At 40.2% G+C, this 16021-nt stretch overlaps 1 long non-coding RNA gene across 5 annotated transcripts in view; it reads right to left on the minus strand.

Moving 5' to 3' along the window:
- Positions 1–5574: 5574 nt before the first annotated feature.
- The window catches only part of LOC140495726 (uncharacterized), a 28061-nt gene continuing 17614 nt past the window's right edge, over positions 5575–16021 (minus strand). For 3 of the 5 annotated variants that reach the window (XR_011964083.1, XR_011964086.1, XR_011964082.1), the window contains 3 exons: positions 12235–12406; positions 6237–6317; positions 5575–5716 (listed from right to left, as the gene is read on the minus strand). This is a non-coding gene — a long non-coding RNA (uncharacterized lncRNA). The remainder of the gene's footprint in view (positions 5717–6236; positions 6318–12234; positions 12407–16021) is intronic. The other 2 variants (XR_011964084.1, XR_011964085.1) reach the window with 2 other exon arrangements.

Below are 16021 nucleotides of genomic sequence, written 5' to 3' on the forward strand. Positions count from 1 at the left end.
TGTATTGGACTAGCTACAATGGACAGATGCAAATTCAGGAGTGTTTCTGTAAGCAAAGTGCTGATGTGATATAATTGCTGATGTGAAATAACAAGCAAGCATCAGGCAGCAGGCAGCACAGTGGCTCAGTTGTTAGCACTGCTGCCTCACAGCGCCAGGGACCTGGGTTCAATTCCAGCCTCGGGTGACTGTGTGGAGTTTACACATTCAGCCTGGATTTCCTCCAGGTGCTCTGGTTTTCTCCTCCAGTCCAAAGATGAGTAAGTTAGGTGAGTTAGCCATGCTAAATTGCCTATAGTGTTCAGGGATGTGTAGGTTAGGTGCATCATTCAGGGGAAATGTTGGGTTGGGGAATGGGTCTGGGTGGGATACTCTTCGGAGGGTCGGTGAGGATTTGTTGGGCCAATGGCCTGTTTCCACACTGTAGGGATTCTATTCGGACTCAACGACATTGTATGTGCAAACACCACAGCCCAAGAAAAACCCAATTGTTATCTCAATGTGCAGGTAGCAATATTGGTTTAAAGTACGAAATAAAGCAAACTACACTTTCCTTAGGCAGGGAAACAAAATATTCCATTATAATAAGATTGATCGTAAACTCATAAGGTGTCACTAGCTACACAATCCTGTTCTTCTTTTAAGACAAAAATATTTGTAATTAAAATTTATAACCTGCTACAAATTAACAAGGCAGAGAGATGTGGTTCGGGTATGGGTTATAATAGGTTTTTAGCCCTTCTTGAGTTCCTAACAAGCTAGTAGATCCATACAAATATGAATAAGTATATTAATCCTACTCGGGAGTTTACTAGGACAAGAGGACAAGATTAGAGGGAGCAGATTTAGGATTGAATTGACAAGGAACTTCTTCACCCAGAGGATTGTAAATCTATGGAATTCCCTACCTAGTGAAGTAGTTGACGCTACTTCAGTGAATGTTTTTAAAGCTGGGATAAATATCTTTTTGAACAATAAAGGAATTAAGGGATACAGTGAGAGTGCGGTTAAGTGGAGCTGAGTCCACGAAAAGATCAGTGTATTGAATGGCGGATCAGACGCGAAAGGCCAGACAGCCTACTCATGCTCCTAGTTCTTATGTTCTTATGTTCAATTGGCTTAGTGGCCACAGTTCAATTTCCAGTCTGCCCCTGAATTTCACGGTCACTCATGTAAAAGGCTAACCTCCCATAACGTAAAAAATGCAAGTATGACAACCATTCAAAGAAATGGATCAGCACAGTAAGAACTATGAAGGCCAGGTAACAAGCTTGGAAAAACCCAGGACTGTAAAGAGATCGAGAAAAGTGAGCTATGCATATTAGTGCACAACAGCCAGACTGATTTATACATTAAAGAAAATCGAACATGTGATGGAATATTCTTGGTACTGACACAGAGAAATGTCAGCAATGATATAAGTAAGGGAAAGTGAATCATAATTGAAAAAGGCATGCATAGCTCCAACAAAGGTCTAGAATGAGTGTAAAGGAGTGAATGGACTGAATGAGTGCTTTAAATGACTGTCCTGCAGCAAATTATCCAGGCCCAATCTACTCTTAGGTTGAAGTGCAAACCAAGCATAAAAATTGGTATTTGCAGCCTGCTATAGAAGCCAAAATCTGAAACTAAACCTTTACAGGGAAATAGTTGATTGGAGAGAGATCATGAAAGGTAGGAGTCTTCAACATTTCAGAGAAGCATGCAAAATAGATGCTCTCCACCACAATATTGATGTGTTTGATTTACACAGTAGATTATGTACAAACATTCACAATACTATAGCAATATGTTCATATTAAATTAAACCAACTCACTATGAGTTGTACCAACGTATCCTCAATACAGCACATGATCACCTTCACAAAAAGTTACACCAATATATAAACAACAGGTCAACATGTACATGACAGCCTTTAGGAACACATCCGCAATAGATAATAACATATCCACAACAGATTATATTAAAATGTCCAGAATAGATTGTCCCAATAGATTACAGGTCCTGGCACCTTGAAACTTTACTTACCTTGTACCTAGTGCCCTAGTGACCTGACACCCTCTAGATATCTGGCACCCTACTTACCCGGTAGTGTGATACCTGACCTATCTGACACCCTAACGCTTTAATCAAATGTCACCAAAATCCTGCACTGACCTTATGTGCTTACTCTTTTACAATGTGTATGCTGCTGGTCATTTAAATCACAGAGAATAGCAAACTGACAGCTGTAAAAGGGAGCAGTGTTTCCAAAATAATCTCCTTTGTTGATGGCTTCATGAATTCTTGGACATCTTCATGACCAGCCCTGACCAACCCATTCCACTATTTTCCCCTGAAAACTTTTCTTGTGCCACAGAACTAGACAAAGACAGAACCTCAGCTTGGATCCATGGCTTAAACTCAATTATGGATTGAATTTGATGTGCTTCCCAATTCCTGAGCATTCATGATATGCAAGTTAAAGGTAAATAGGTTCCCAACTTTGGGCCCTTGCTCAGCCATTCTGCTATTCACACACCACCCACTTTGTCTCATAAACCCAGCCCTGCATCGCAAAACTAAGATGTCAGCTCCCATCTAATTGAATGCCCCGACTGTCCCAATTTCCATTCTGTTGTGTCCCATGTTGTGTTCTGCCACTGTGTACTGTCACTCTGTCACAGGGGATTGCAATTCATCTTTGCTCATCCAGTAGACAATATGCTGAAGTCTTCAAAGAAGGGTAAGGATATTTTCCCTCCCTTGATTGTCACTAAATGGATTATCTAGCATTATAGTATTGCTGTTTGTGGGATCTTGCTTTGTATAAATTAACTATCATTTTTTCAATATTACAAAATACTTGCAGCATTATAAATTCAGCAATACTTCTTTAGCTGTAAAACCCTTTGGGTCATCCCGAGATTACAAAAGGCACTGAATGAACACAAAGTTGCCTCTTTTTTCCTTTTACACATTCAAATCAAAATGGGCTGAATCTTACATTTTTGCCGAAGTGTAGATTGCATTGAGATTTTCAGAGGGCTTTTATGCTCTGAGGCCTAGCAAAATTTCTCACCTTACCTTACAATGCTCAGCTCATTAACTTCCTACCGGCCCCCTATAGCATCCCTCTTGTCTGATTCTTTCCCCATGTTATCAGGCACTATTATCAAAATAACTTGCCACTCAGCAGGTAGCCATCAAATGTCATTTGTGCCATCTTCAAAAGGCTGCTGTGCACACTGATATGCAAATCTGGCATCGACATTCACCATCAACATAATGGCATAGCATCCACGAAGCCACGTTGCCCATGGCACACAGCAAGGTGCCTGATGCTCTGTCGTACATACGACCCGTCTGTCACCCTAGCCACAGTTAACCACGAGGCCACACAGTTTACCTGTCCCGAGCTGCATCCTTATCTAAACACCTACTCTAGGCCTCCAGGTCCCCAATGCCTACTGGAGACCTATTGTCATTGTCCGATGGGGGAACATGACATACTGGCAAGCAATTGGACAAATCCAAATGTGAGCTTTTATTTACAGACAGCAAAAGGGAACACAAATGAAATGAGTAGAGGTTGTAGTTCAGCCCCACAATGCAAACCAAATGACCAACAAATATCTTACATTTCATGATGATCTGCTCCATCCAGTTCTCATCAATTGAAAACAGATGTTAAAAGGTCCTCACCAGTTTATAGTGCTCTGTCACACACAAGGAGACCTACCGCCTTCTCAATATGTTCCATGGAAGAGCATTCCCATTCTCCCAGTTCCTCAGCATTGAGAGCATCAATCCATTGCCTACTTCAATTGTGTGCAGCACAGCATGCAACGGTGATGAAACACACTTTGTCCAGATGATACTGAGGGGCCTGTCCCAGATGGGTCCAATCAGTGAAGACCACACATCTGCAGCTGTTCCATCATCTGCTCCACCACAGGCCTGGTCACAACCTGCTCACCAACTTGGGGTGAAGGTGCCATGTTGGCCTAGTGACCATAACACTACATTGAAATAGGAGGGCCTGATGCACTCTAACCCCTTTCCATCTCAGACCCAAGCTCATCTAAATTTTCAATAGAATACACCATTACACTTATTTGACCAATGATGAAGTGATGTTCTTATTATCGCACAGCACTCTTGGAGGTTTCACAACTGATGAGTTGTTTTCAGCCAGCATTTGCCTCTTTTTCAGTCATTGTTGTAACTTTCGCATCATTAGATTTACATGCTGCAAATCATCTTTGACCACCATTCAATGCTAAGTCACATTCATTCTGAACGTAGCCACCCTCCCACTCCAGAGCCTCCATGAACCTTTTACCTCGTATTACCCTGACAGCCAATTTCGACCCATTCCTGTGAGAAGCAGACCTATCATATTTGACTTTGTCTATAACTGTCCTTCTTGTCCCCTAAACCCCCAAACTACATAATGATGCCTACTCTGCTAGTCTATACCACCCATAGAGGTGGTCACTGCCTCCAACATCCCCATCGTAGTCTATCATACCCTCTGATGCTTTTCTGCTTAACCCTCCATACACTTTGGGATTGTCCCCATCACTGTCCTTGCCCCCACCTCTAAACATGCCTCTACTTTTCCAATCCCTAACCTCAACACTACCACCCCTTTTGCAGTGATGTCCCACACCTTCCTCGTCCCACCATACCACTCCACTGTACCCCCCCCCCCCAAAGCAAATCTTCTCAAAAATCAATACACAGCTCCCTAAGACCGTAGGGATTCAGACATTTGACTGACTTTGACAAACAGCCACTCAATATGACTGACCAAACAACTGACTGCTCTGTTTGCAGCTCCTCAATGGATGATATGCCATTCTTCTGACTGCTTCTGGCGGCCTTACAGCATTGACCATTGCCCAAATTGTAAGAAAGCACTCACCATCCAGAATAAAACAGTTCACCTGATTGATACCACATGCACAAACAACCATTCCCTCACCACCGACGCTCAATAGCAGCAGTGCATACCATCTACAATATGCACTGCAGCAATTCACCAAGGGTCCTTAGGCAGCACTGACCAAACCGACTATTACATCTCACCTAGAAGGACAAAGGCAGCAGATCCCTGGGAACACCAGCACCTACAAATTCTTCACTACGCCACTGACTTGGAAATATATCATTGTTCCTTCAGCGTCAGGTGGGTGAAAGTTCTGGGATTTCCTCCCTAACAATATTGTGGGTTTACCTACAACACATGGACTGCAGCAGTTCAATAAGACAGCTCAGCACCACTTTTTCAAGAGCAACTAGGGATTGGCAGTAAATTTCTGCCCAATTAGTAATATCCACATCCCATGAGTGAATAGGTAGAAAGAACCTCCAGATTGTGACTGACCTGTGTAAGTAACTGGACTATATGCTGACTGTGACAAAGTGAGGACTGCAGATGCTGGAGACCAGAGTTGAAAAGTGTGGTGCTGGAAAAGCGCAGCAGGCCAGGCAGCATCCGAGGAGCAGGAGAATTGACGCTTCGGGCATAAGCCCATAACTACTGGTACCAGGACCTACTGAGTAAAAGACTTTTCTTTGTGCTGATAGAAACTTTAAAAATGGTTTTCTTTATTTTAATGAATGTCAATAAATATAAGCGCTTGAATTTTTTAGCACAAGTAAGAAAATAAATTCTGAAACTTCTCAAAGTTTTCATCTCTCATTCATGAAAAAGTTGAAAAAGAATTTCTGAAAAAGAAAACAAGAAGGTAAAAGTTAAAATTCTTCATGAGAATAATAATAGCTTTTCATTGTAAAATTGTTACATCTATGATCCTTTTGACATTCCTACAAGTAAATCATGTGAGCAACAGAAACAGCAACAGTACAATACAATAACACCTCCAAGCAAATTTAAAATCACAAATACATCATTTGGGTGATTAAACAAGATTTGATGGAAGAAAAAACTCATGCAATGATAATTACTTTAGGATTACAAATGAAACCAAGAGAAAGAACAAATGATCACATTTCTCTATTCCATAGATCTGATAGAAAGTCATGCTGTGAGATGATAGAATGTAATAGACGGTACCCAAGACAATATTGTAAGAACATTTGACAAGAATATTATGTTGTAAGAATTATATAATAGAGACAGCAATATTTAATAGAAGGATATATGTTGACAATTTTATCAATTATGTTTTTACATTGTGAGAATGTTGTGATTTTAGCCATTTTTAACCAGAACTAATTTTATTACATTGTGATCCATTTCTTTCTGATGAGTTCCAATCCAAAGAAGATCATGCACTGGAAAGTCCTATCCAGATTGTGATAGAAGCTGAAATCCAAAAACAGCATGTGAGCAATGGGAACGTAAAGCGAATGAAGCTCAAGAAGTTCATCAAACTTTATCAACTTTCTGAGGTACAAAAACACCAAAGCATCACATAACAGATCAACATGGAACGTCTTTAAATCCTTTGATGCTAGAACTCACTGTTCCAGATGCAGAATTAATAATCCATACAGACTGAAATAATGTCTAGCCAAAACACACCAGTGCAACTTTCGTAAGTAAGTGGGAGATTTCCAGAGAATATATGTCATTCAACAACAAGTTGAAGCAGTGCTTATTTACTTCAGGAGGTCAACGCCTTACAACAAATATCTTTGGAAGCAAACCTGGAATACCAAAGTATATCTTTATTAGAAAACACGTTATGTGAGGATATGCACCCGCAAAAGATGTGTCAAGTTTCCCTTGGAATAATAATGACTCATTTGATACAAATATGACACAGATTAATAGTCATCCAACACATTTTAAACTTGACATTGGCGCAAATAGAGTCATAGAGTAAAATCCAAGGTTGAGGCAAGTGAACTTGCAACTTCCTGCACGTGGTGCATGGAACAGCCCGCAAAATTAAAGAGGAATTAACAGTGTATTTGAGGTATAATACACAAAAGACATTCATCATCTGTTGAGCAAGAAAGTATATTTCACTCTAAACCTCCTCTGCTGAATTCAATGTGTTACAGAGAAGAGTAATTAAAGTTATAGAGTCATGGAGACGTACAGCACGGAAACAGAACCTTCAGTCCAATTCGACCATGCCAAACAGATATCCCAGCCTAATCCAGTCCCATTTGCCAGCACTTGGCCCATATCCCTCCAAGCCCTTCCAATTTGCAAACCCATCCAGATGCCTTTTAAATATTGTAATTGCACCAGCTTCCACCACTTCCTCTGGCAGCTCATTCCATGCACGCACCACCCTCTGTGTGAAAAAGTTGGTCCTTAGGTCGCTTTTTTATCTTTCCCCTCTCACCCTAAACCTATGCCCTCTAGTTCTGGACTCTCCTACCCCATGCCCCTCATGATCTAATTAACCTCTATAAGTTCACCCCTCAGCCTTCAACGCTGCAGGGAAAACAGCTCCAGCCTATTCAGCCTCTCCCCATAACTCAAATCCTCCAACCCTGGCAACCCTGAATCCCTTCAAGTTTCACAATATCCTTCTGACAGGAAGGAGACCAGAATTGCATGCAATATTCCAAAAGTGGTCAGTACAGCCGCAACATCCGATACTCAATGCTCTGACCAATAAAGGAAAGCATACCAAATGCCTTTTTCACTATCCTATCTACCTGCAACTCTACTTCCAAAGAGCTATGAATCTCTCCTCCAAGGTCTCTTTGTTCAGTAACACTCCCTAGGACCTTACCATTAAGTGTATAAGTCGTGCTCTGATTTGCTTTCCCAAAATGCAGCACTTTGCATTTATCTAAATTAAACTCTATCTGCCAGTCCTCAGCCTATTGGCTCATCTGATCAAGATCCCATTGTAATCTGAGGTAACCTTCTTTGTTGTCCACTACCCTTCCAATTTTGGTGTCATCTGGAAACTTACTAACTATACCTGTTATCTTCATATCTAAATCATTTATATAAATGACAAAAAGTAGAAGACCTAGCACCAATCCTTGTGGCACTCTGTGGATCACAAGCCTCCAGTCTGAAAAACAACCCTCTACCACCACCCTCTGTCTCCAACCTTAGAGCCAGTTCTGTATCCAAATGGCTAGTTCTCTCTGTCTTCCATGAGATCTAACCTTGCTAACCAGTCTCTCATGGGGAACCTTGTCGAATGCCTTACTGAAATCATTGGACATGTCAATCCTCTTTGTTACTTTTTCAAAAAGCTCAATCAAGTTTGTGAGTCATGATTTCCCATGCACAAAGCCATGTTGACTCTCCCTAATGAGTCTTTGCCTTTCCAAATTTGTGTAAATCTGTACCTCAGGATCCCTTCCAACAACTTGCCCACCACTGATGTTAGGCTCATTGGTCTATAATTCCCTGGCTTGTCCTTACCACCCTTCTTAAATAATGATACAACCTTAACCAACCTCCAGACTTCTGGCATTTCACCTGTGACTATTGATGATATAAATATCTCATTAAGAGGCCCAACAATCACTTCCCTTGCTTCCCACTGTGTTCTGGGGTACACCTGATCAGGTCCTGGGGATTTATCTAACTTTATGCGTTTGAAGATATCCAGCACTTCCTCCTCTGTAATATGGACATTTTTCAAGATGTCACCATTTATTTCCTTATATTTTATATCTTTCATACCCTTCTCCACAGTAAACACTGATGCAAAATACTTGTTTAGTATCTCCCCCATCTCCTGCAGCTCCACACAAAGGCTGCCTCGCTGATGTTTGAGGGGCCCTATTCGCTCCCTAGTTACCCTTTTGTCCTTAATGTATTTGTAAAAACCCTTTGGATTATCCTTAAGCCTACTTGCCAAAGCTATCTCATGTGCCCTTTTTGTCATCCTGATTTCCCTCTTAAGTATACTCCTACTGCCTTTATACTCTTCTAAGGATTCATTCGATCTTTCCTGTCTATACCTGACAAATGCTTCCTTCTTTTTCTTAACCAAGCCCTCAATTTTTCTTGTCATACAGCATTCCCCATGGCTACCAGCCTTTCCTTTCACCCAGACAGGAACATACTGCCTCTGGAATCTTGTTATCTCATTTCTGAAGGCTTCCCATTTTCCAGCCGTCCCTTTATCTGCAAACATCTGCCCCCAATCAGCTTTTGAAAGTTTTAGCCTAATACCATCAAAATTGGTCTCCTCCAATTTTGAACTTCAGCTGTTAGATCTGGTCTATCCTTTTCCATCGCTATTTTAAATCTAATAGAATTGTGGTCGCTGGCCCCAAAGTGCTCCCCCACTGACACCTCAGTCACCTGCCCTGCCATATTTCCCAAGAGTAGGTCAAGTTTTGCATCTTCTCTAGTAGGTACATCCACAAACTGACTCAGAAAATTATCTTGTACACACTTAACAGATTCCTCTCCATCTAAATCCTTAACACTATGGCAGTCCTGGTCTTGGTTTGGAAAGCTAAAATCCCCTACCATAACTACCCTATTATTCTTACAGATAACTGAATTCTCCTTACCAATTTGTTTCTCAATTTCTGCTGACTATTCGTCCCATTACATCTATCGGGATCTACAATCCCAATAAGGTGATACTCCCTTTCTTATTTCTCAATTCCACCCAAATAACTTCCCTGGATGTAATTCTGGGAGTATCCTTCCTAAGTACAGCTTAATGCTATCTCTTATCAAAAACGCCATTCCCCCTCCTAACGAAATCGATAGCTTAGAACCCGATGTGCCCCTCATTGTATTAGAGCCGGTCTTGATACCAGAAACTTGGCTTTGATGCCACATTCCCCTGAAAGTCCATCACCCCTACAATTCCAAAATAGCATACTTGTTTGAAATGGGGATAGCCATAGAATACTCCTGTACTACCCGTCTACCTCTCTTACCTTTCTTGGAAGTAACCCATCTACCTGACTGTATCTGTGGTTTTTCTCCCTTCCTATAACTGCCATCCATCACACCCCCTAGCTCTTGTAAATTCCTCATTGCCTCTTACTGTCGCTCCAACTGATCCATTTGATCTGACAGGATTTGCAACCAACAGCATTTATTGCAGATATAATCCTCAGAAACCCGTAAACTCTCTCAAAACTCCCACATCCAACAAGAAGAACATATCACTCTACTAAAGGCCATTTTGCTCCTTCCAATCCACAGACCCAGAAAATAGCACCATCTTATTGCTCTACAAGACACTGCTCCAGGCGAACTTAATACTTATGACTTATATTTTTAAAATTTAATCAGGAGACAGATCACAATAAAAAGAACCCACTCTGCTCACTATTGTAGATTTACAGCAAGGCTATACTTAAAACTATTCATTTATCTGTTTCTGTGCTGTGACCTCTCCCAATCAGGTTCCTCCAAGATCAGTTGTGAATTTCACCGTTTGCTAATTTTATTAAAGACACTCTGATGTCCAGCGATACATGAAATCAACCAGCAAAGGCAGTAACTGTGCAGGTTCACTGCTGTGTCACTTAGCATTGTAGATTTCTTTCTTTCTCTCCCTTACAGACTATGTGCTCGCTGCCTTTGTCTGCCTTTCTCCCTTTTAAAAGTGCCGTTGCTTTGACATGTTTTTTCTGCTAAGTTCCAAACAATTGCAACAGCATATGAAACGATAATTGCTGCTCCTGAAATTCACGGAAACCACCTCCAACACTTAAAATACCTCAAAATGGAGCATCAGTTACCGTTACAAATTTTTGCCGTCCTCCATCTTGAATTACCCTTCAAGAAAGAATATCTAAAATTGATCACTGAGTTGGTTAAATCTTTCATGGAATATACCTTTGCATTAAGAAAAAAACACCAAACCATTGTGTGGGAACAAATTATTGCAGAGGCTGGAATCTGTACTGAAAACATCAAACACCAGCTTGCTCTCTTTTCATGGATGCAGTCTGATCCATTGGGATCTGCAGCATTTGCTGTTTTCAGTACTAAACCATTGTGCCTGCACACACTTAGGAAGATTCATCATCCTTAAATGGAGCAAGTGAGGAACAAATTACAGGGGATGGCCAACACTGACATCATCTCACAGCTGACAAAACCAAGATTAATGACCAGGTATGGTCACCCTACCAAAACTGAATGGTTCTATCATTTACACGACTTAATAAAATAGTGGCTAGAAAAATCCACCCATGACTGTAGATGACAGCTGATGAAAATTCTCCTAAAGTATGACCTTCACTAAGCTTGATACCAACAGTGGTTTCTGGCAGATTCCTTTAGTTAAACTATCAAATCTGCATTCCACGTTCATCACTTAGTTTGGGAGATACTTTTCAACAGATTACATTTTGTAATTACCTCAGCTCCAAATATCTTCCAATATTCCAATCTAGAATTGTCTACAAGGTTTGGAAGGTGTTATATGCCATGTGGCTGATATATTGGTCCTTGCAGAAGTGTATTGACAAAGATAACATAAAGTCCTCATATCATAGAACATAGAATATAGAACGTTATAGCACAGTATAGGCCCTTTGGCCCTCAATATTTCATCGACCTGTGAAATGAATCTGATGCCCATCTAACCTACACCGTTCCATTTTTACCCATATCTATGTCCAATGCCCATTTAAATACCCTTAATATCCATCAATACCAACTATTAATGGATGCAAGCAGGCTATTCCACGCCCTTACTACTCTCTGAAGAAAGAAACCACCCCGATATCTGTCCTAAATCTATCACTCCTCAATTTAAAGCTATGTCCCCTCATGTTAGCCTTCACCATCTGAGGAAAAAGGCTCTCACCCTCCACTCTATCTAACCCCCTGATTATCTTATACGTCTCAATTAAGTCATCTCTTAACCTTCTCTCCAAACAAAACAGCCTCAGTTCCCTCAGCCTTTCCTCGTAAGACCTTCCTTCCATACCAGGCAACATCCTAGTAAATCCCCTCTGAACCCTTTCCAAAGCTTCCACATCCTTTCTATAATATGGTGACCAGAACTGTACACAATACTCCAGGTGCAGCCTTACCAGTGTTTGTACAACTGGAGCATGACCTCGTGGTTCTGAAACTCAATCCCCCTACCAATAAACACCACACCATATGCCTCCTTAACAACCTTATCAAACTGGGTGGCAATTTTCAGGGATTTATGCACCTGGACGCCAAATATCCTTTATAAAAAAGCAGTAAAAGAGTTTCCTATTGCAAAGTGTATGATTTGAAGATATTTCTGGAATAGTAAACCAGTTTGAAACATTTTTACGTCATTTAGCAACCATCACTGAAGATTGGAAATGCTTACTCAAACAAGTCTGAAGAGTGGTTTTAGGACATTCATTCAGAAGAGGTTTTTCAGAAGATCAGAGACATTCTAACCTTCACAGATGTTTCTGCCAACTACAATATCCATCAATCCCAACTATTAATGGATGCCTTACCCACAGGTCACTGGATCAGTTGTCTTCCAAGAGCACCTGGAAGGATACAGGAAACCAATATGTTACGTATCTGGAGCATTATCTGATATGGCAATTCAAACGCAACCATTGAACTAGAATCTCCACTTTATATTGGCCTTTGTAAAGAAAAGTGGGTGATTTACATACAATACCACGTTTGTTTTAGACTTTCAGGTTTTATACTAACAGGTGTTGGTTTGCTTTTGAAAAGGGTTTAACAAATTAACTCAGTTTGACCTTCCAGAATCATGATTTAAAGCCAGCATGTGACAGAGAGAAGATGACAGCAAAGTTGGCTAGAGTGTTAATACAAGTTAATATGTAATGAGGGTATTTACAATAGGAGGGATAAGGCATTAAGCCATTAAATTTAGCAAAAGCTTGGATGAGGACGTTTTAAAATTTATTCACTTTTGGATTCAGTTTGAAAGAGAGTTAACTGAAGTCAAAAGCAAGTATAATCTCCTCTAAAAAAGATTATTCAGAGAAATTAAGGGAATAAATTACCTCAGTGAAAGAGTAAATTTTGTGAAATTTTGTTTGATTCAAGCTCTGCAGATTATTAAAAGACTAACACAGCATAGGCTTTCAGTTGTGTGAGTATTCCAGGGGAAAAGAATTCGCAGTACACAGGAAGGAACCCAAGAAGTACCATTTAAGTAAGACTTACAGATTGGACAGGGAAGGAAAGTTAAATATAAAGTGATGGATGGTGTTTGGAGAGTAGATAGAATTTTGTATTGCCGTGTGTTTTGAGACTTGGCAAGTCGTGTTTCATGTAGGTAGCTTGGTTTGTTTTATTTTACTTTTATTTCTTTTGTGTATTAATCATATGTCTTATTAATTAAACTGAATGTGCAGCTTTCTGCACTTACGTTTTAGTGAAAGACCATGTTAATTTTTTGAAAAAAATCAAGATATGATCTATCAAGCCAGATTTCATTCTGTGATCTAATTTATCCAGTACTAACACCAGCTGGAGTTGTAACACCTGAGAGAGATTTTCAGATTACTTACTTGGTCTCATGGATCTTATGTGGACTGGTCATACACCATTGACCCCATTGTTAGATCAAGCAGAATTGGCAAAGATGGGTCCATGGATACAATGATTTTCTCTTCATTTCATGTGATTTGTTTTTGAGACCAAATATGTGTTTGGTGAATTGCAGATATTAGCAGATGGCTTCTCCAATGAATGTTCACAATTTTACACCAGTGGATAAATAATTAGCTGACAACCTCAATACGTATTCTTAAGCAAAAAAAGAAGTACAGCCAGTGGCACAAACAAAGCCTGACTTCGTCAAAAAGGAACAGAAAAATGATCGCAAGTGTCTCACTATATGTCTACACTATATAGACAGCTGGCTGGAAAGGAAACCTAATGACAAAACCAAAATATGCAGGAGCAGAAAGCAGGCCATTCAGCCCATTGAGTCTGCTGTACCATTCATTGAGATCATGGCTGATCTGATAAGCCTCATAGAATCACAGTGGAAGCAGATCATTCAGCCTATCAAGTCCATGCTGATCAACTGAAGAGCATCCCACCTAGATCCACCCCAGCCCTGTAACCCTACATTTCCAATAGCTAATCCACCTAGCTTGCACAGCTTTGGACTGTGGAAGGAATCCAGAGCGCCCAGAGGAAACCCAAGCTGACATGGGGAAAATGTACAAACTCCACACAAGCAGTCGCACAAGGCTGGAATTGAACCCAGGTGCTTAGCGCTGTGAGGCAGCAGTGCTGGTCACTGAGTCAGCCCCACCATATCACTCCTCAACTCCATTTTCCTACCCTTTCTTCATAACTCTTGATTTCCTTACTAATTAAAATTCTATCTCAACTGCAAATATATTTAACTACCCACCTCAACAGAGAACTGTGGCAAAGAATTCCATGGATTCACTACCATCTGCAGGAATAAATCCATCTACATCTCTGTCTATACCTGCAACCCTTTATTCAGTGATTATGACCTTTTGTTTAGATTTTTTCACAAGGCAAACAGCTTTTATGCATCTAACCTGTCAAATCCCCTCGGAATCGTTCATGTTTCTATGAAGTCACCACTCATTCTTCTATATTCCACAGGGTACCAGCCCAATCTACTCAATCTCTGTTCATAAGACAGTCCCATCATATCTGGTATCAGCTTACTGGACCTTTTCTAGACTGCCTCCAATGCCAGTATGTCTTTCCTTAGAAAAGGCACTCAAAATTGTTCACAGAGTTCCAGTTCTGGTCTGATTATTGCCTTCTATAGATTTTGCAAAACCTCTCTACTTTTAAACTCAATTCCCTTTGAAATTGAGGCCAACAACAACTATTCTTTCCTTATTATCCTTTAAATTTGGATACTAGCCTTTTGTGATTCTTGCTCAAAGACTCTAAATGTTTCTGTTCAGTATTTTTCTGCAATGTTTGTCCATTTAACTAATATTCAGTTCCTCTATTCTTCTTGCCAAAGCACATCGCTTCACATTTTCCCACATCCTGTTCCATTTCTCAAATTTTTGTCCACTCACTCCCCCTGTCTATATGCCTTTGCAGACTCTTTGTGTCATCTTTCCCACTTGCCTTCCCACCTATTTTGTGCCATCTGCAAACTTGGTACATTCATCCAAGTCATTAATATATATTATAAACAATGGTGGCCCCAAAACTGATTCCTGTGACATAGCACGAGTTACACATGCCATCCTAAAAATGACCTATCATCCCATCTCTCCACCTTCTACTAAATATCCATGTTAATATATACTATCTTCAACTTAATTAAGAAAACCTATGTCAGACACAGACAACAATTCACTATTATTGATGACTTCTGGTTTTTGATGACAGACTTAGTATCCCTCCAACACTATGATCGATATCCTTGACAAGGTACATTAAGGATACTGAGACATCACCAAATGCAGGGCTAGATCTCAAGTTTCAGTACAGTGGCTGGAATCACTTACCAAATAGAAAGCAGATCTTATGACGGATTATTAGATATGTGTTATATATTGTTATGTAAGAAAATATTGGTTGGTTCCTCCTGCCTTTCCCATGAATAGGAACTGATCTGTCTGTCTTTGAAGGCCATGGTATCTAATAACGGTCAACAATTTCTCTCAACGGATCAAAAGAAATTAAAGAAAGTACACTCTACTACGGTGGATGCAGTCATCAATTCCTACATGAAATGTTTTCCATTCATACAATCCCGAATGTGGTTATGTCAGAACATGAACCATAATTTGCCAATGAAGCATTCGAAAATTTAGCGACTATTTCAGGATTCCAACACATCGCTCATCCACCAAGATTTCCTTGGTCAAATGGCAAAGCTGAACATAGAGTCCAAACATAAAAAATCTCTAATACAAGAATATTGACTTCTTGTTAGCTCTGCCCAATTCCACAGCATTACAATGTGGTTCCTACCGTTAGTACTATTAATGGGGAGAAAAGTAAAATTGTAACTCACTATGGTTCGAAAGTGATAAGCATCGCTCAATGAGCTCCAAAGTTTAAACAAAAACGCTGATAAAAGAATGACCAGAAATTTCATCAACAACAAATGGTTGACAGTAATGCATGGTTTCACCCCAATACCAAGTCTGGAACAAGGTCAA

This window comes from Chiloscyllium punctatum, chromosome 25, assembly GCF_047496795.1.
Source record: "Chiloscyllium punctatum isolate Juve2018m chromosome 25, sChiPun1.3, whole genome shotgun sequence".
In the NCBI taxonomy this organism is placed as follows: domain Eukaryota; kingdom Metazoa; phylum Chordata; class Chondrichthyes; order Orectolobiformes; family Hemiscylliidae; genus Chiloscyllium; species Chiloscyllium punctatum.